Source organism: Monopterus albus, unplaced genomic scaffold (assembly GCF_001952655.1).
Source record: "Monopterus albus unplaced genomic scaffold, M_albus_1.0 scaffold103.1, whole genome shotgun sequence".
In the NCBI taxonomy this organism is placed as follows: Eukaryota; Metazoa; Chordata; class Actinopteri; order Synbranchiformes; family Synbranchidae; genus Monopterus; species Monopterus albus.
Window position 1 is genome coordinate 280,914 of NW_018127983.1, and position 4,514 is coordinate 285,427.

A 4,514-nucleotide genomic window follows, 5' to 3' on the forward strand; every position below is an offset into this window, starting at 1 on the left:
ATGGATCGATACATCACAGAACAAAGGGGAACTATGCTTCAGCAGGGACTCCAGAACAAGACAGACTCATTGCTCAACCACTGTCACAGCAGTGTATCACAGGCATCTCACATGCACGACTCCAAGAAGTGTCCGGTTACAGAACGGGGACAAAGACAGACCTTAGGAGGGTTGGATAAACCGAGGAAACTTGGGACACCACCAGCGAAAGGAGGGAAAAACTGTCCCTGCATGTTTGTCATATGTGATTAATACATAGCTACACTGGCTAAGATAGTTATTTTGTCACATAATCTTGTTATGTAACCTTTTACTGTAATAAAGGTAACTATTTATTGCATCAAAATGAAAATAAATTAAATTCAAACTAATTAGAAATATTATTAATTAATTACAATTACAATTCAAAGCTAATGTAATGTGATTGCTTTAACACGTTGAACATATTATTGTACAAGTATAGTAAGAGGTTACAATTTAAAATTTGACCGTTGCATTACAGTTACTGAGCTTGGTAATCACGTTACTTTGGCATTTTGGGGACGTGCCTTTGTTGTCTTACTGGGGTTTGGCTGAGACAACCTTAGTTTCATCTCTGTACAGTGTGTGTGCGTTAGCTTGGAGATGTGGAGAAGCAGCTAGCTTCCTTCAGAAGAAGGGGAACACAAACTCTGGGAACTCCAACGTTGTTCTTAGATGTTGTGTCTTTTTAGCTGGCAGGTGGCTGCTGATAAACTTATTTTAAGTCTTCTCTTACGAAGGCTCCTGTTGTTGCTCTGTAAATCCATCCACACTGTGAACTTCAGGCTAATTAAAGGAAAAGTCTTGTCCCTACTGTTACATTATCAGGTAATCTCCATGAAGTCACTCGGGCAGATTTTGTCACCCTTAGACAGAGCCAGCCTTGTGCTAAGCTAAGTTAGGTGTCTGCTTGCAGTGGCTTCAAAATATATGATGCATCCTGTCATGTATCAAATTAAGTGTGTTATCAATCTTCTCATGTAACTGAAAATGAATAAGCATATTTCAGAAATGTAAAACTACAAAGTATTTCTTCAAACCCAGTTATCTTGTTTTCTATTTCTTCACAGCTCTGTTGTGCTGAGTGACAGAGTTATTGACTAATAACAAAAGTTAATGTAATCATAATGTAATTGATGAGACTTTAAATGGCTTTCCCAACAATTCTTTTAGCTATGGTTAAATCACAATTTGCTAATAAACAAAATCAGATGCACAGGTTTGAATGGACTCATTTCAAAATGATCTGTGCTGATGCACCTTCCTGCACACAGGAAGTGAAGGAGGTAGTTGTGTTCAGAAGACAAAAGAGAGCGCGTTTGCCTATGGCTTCATAAAGCAAGTTTGAGTGTTGCTTTGTCGATTTCATAAAGTTACAGAGGTTCAAGAAAGGAAGTTTCACATGCATCATAGCACTTCCTTTGGAGTCTAAGCTATCTCAGACCATACAAAATAACTGACGTGGCTTGCTGCGCATTAATATCCCCTTTTTAGAGCAGGACACGAAGCTGTGCCTGATTGCTACTTTTCCACCTGGTCAGTCCTTAACATGATAGATACAGTGTGAACCCATCAGATGAAGGTTACTGACAGTCCAGTTCCCCTTCACACACCACTAGCTGCAGCTATTTCTTGCAGTCATTTGAAGGTACTTCTTGTTTTTTTAAAGCAGTGTCTGTCATATTTCTTACAGTATTGTTTACTTCTCATGTCAGTGTGGTTTGGTGTTCATACACCTTTTACCAGAAAAGTTGTATCAGGGAGAAAATTTTCTTGCTGAAGATTTAAGAAACCCCTTCATTCTTCTAAATCCAACCTGTTTAAATTTTGTGCTGGTGAGCTGCAAGAGACTTAAATGAAGCTATAATCAAACCCCAAGATAAATTAAGAGGCAAGCATTGACTCAGCATTTTGTTGCCCCAGCGATCCATTGACCCTGAGGGCCAGCAGCGAGAAAATTGAGAAATGCTCGTTTTAATGCCTATCCAATATATACGGCATCTACCTCGAGATGGGGCTGTGCAATCAACCACTAATCCATTAGACAGAGATGTTTTTCAAAGATTGACACGTTATTGTGCTGCTGTCTGCACTGGCTCACGTTCAAGGTTAACCTTTTAGAGACGGCTGATTGTTGCTAGAAGGTTAAACAACACATTAACATGCATTAAAATATTAAATTATGGCTCCATTTACTATATGAGAGAAAAACAACAACATAAAAAAGGCTTTTAAAATTATGAAGGCAATTGATAAAGTGGGTGGCTAGGAAAGGTGTTCACACCGGGGGAGGGGGGGACAGGGTTGTGGAAGTGAGATGGTTTTCAAATGGGCAGATCGGGTGCAGTTCTGGCAGGATGAGGGCTCGCTTTATTGTTGGTTTAATGAACTGATGGTGAGGTCCAGTACTGAAGTCTTTGCAATTAAAGTGACTTTTCCCAAAAGAGCTGGGCAGTGCACAGGATGAAAACAAATGGAAATGGCCATCTCTCACTGATACTTTATTCCAATTTGCTTTTCTTTCTTTATTTATTCATTTTTGTAGTAGCATGTGCCACAATAGGACCTCTCTGTGGTGATTACATATTGACTGCATCTATCTTCCAACAAGAGTAAGCCCACGCTGCAGGAGGCCAGGGAGAAGCCCTTCTCTGTAACAGTACACTGACAGTGTGGAATAAGTGATGCCTGCTGTCTGCTACCTCGCTCCAGAGGATAACCAATTAACTAATCTGGATGTTACAGAAAAGCTACAGTGGCAGCGCACACTCCTTCCCTACCTCCTCCATTTAGGTAATTGAGGGACTGGAGAGGTTGTCTCATTTTAAACATTATAAGAGAGCAATCCCATCGTGCACGTCTGCACCCTCGCTGTCCCATCCTGTGCCGTCTCCTCTGAAATGTCTCTGACTGACAACATTTCCCTTTTAAGAATCCCCGAGCACACACCAAGTCCAATTTACCTTTTGCATTGCCAGTAGTGGCCAGGGTTAGGATGCACATATCCAAAGGTGCAGCAGGGTTTGGAGCAGAAAGAAAGACAAGCTTAGAGGGGGGTGGGGGAGGACGGAGAGACAGACAGAGAGGGAAGAGACAGAGGAGACCCTGTCACTTGGAATCACCATCACCGAGAAGGTGAAGAAAGATAAATGTCAAAGGACTCTCGGCAAAATAAAACAACAACTCGCCTGTGCTCATCAGGCCAACACAAGTCAACCCCAGTTCGTTAGTTTCCTGGCCTTTGGTCTAAACGGATGCACGAGGACACAGCAGAGAAAAACCCCAGTGAGGGAGGAATGTTTGCAGAAGCATTTCAGTAAGTTTAAACCAATTAATGCTTGCATGCATGGTGTGAATGAATAGAACATTTGAAACCCTCTGGCAGAATTTTAATATTTTGTTTGTGGTGTGTCTTTAAAAAGTAGCATGGATGTATGAAATATTCATTGTTGTGACGTGAAGCATGATACATGGAGAGGACACCTATAAGTGCAGGAAGGGCTGCAAAATCTGGTCTAGGTCCCATGTGTATGGAGAGTGTCACAGCTGCAGTGTGACAGGTCCTGCAGGCCCTATTCTCACAAACACTCCAAGGCTGCTTTTATTAACACTTCCCCCTCCCCCTCCCAAAAAACAACAAAAAAACCAAAACAAAAAACAGAATGGAGCCAGGACTCTGGAGCCAAGTAGCTGTTGCTGGAATTTTTCTAGTCTAATTTGCATTAATAAAGAGGCTGTTCCATGTCGGAATGTGTTTTATCCAGCTCAAAAAAATCCCTGGGCGATCCCTCTCCGTAGAGCACTGGGAAAATCCAACTGTCAGAGCCGACAAGACAAATGAATCCTGGTGTCAGCGCCGAGTGGCTCTGCCTTGACAGATTGAGAAGAACTGTCCCTCTGTCGACAGGCATGCTTCATTTTCAAATTAATAAATCTGAATAAAATATTTTACCCTTCATTATGAGTGTTGCCGCTGTGACAGCTTCGCTGAACAGGGCTGGGGTGGGATGGGGAGGGGAAGGTTGCTGCCAGTGAAAACAGCTTGCACCAAATCCACCTGGGTTTGTGCTGCATAGTTATAATGTTTGCATGTGTGTATCTGTTTGCACTCTCTCTCTTCTTTTATGCACATGGGCTTTTGCATTTTTTTCCATTGATCCTCCGCTCGCACATTTTCCACTCAACACACTCCCTGAGCCCCCCATGTTCTACCAAGGAGGATGGTACAAACAAAAATAACTAGCACCGCTGCAGTACAGTAGATAGATTCCTCACACCTGTACAGCCATATGGAGACACAACAACGTGGCAAAAATAACTTTTCACTGAGCTTGTGGAGCCTGACGTAAATGCTAAAGGCAGCACACAAACGTGCTACCGTACTATTTGTAAGCAATATCAGTTCGAATATATCCTGCTTGTGATTTAATTGTAACAATTCTCGATTCACCCTCCCAAACCACCTGTGTGTCACATGAGGGCCACAGTCATAA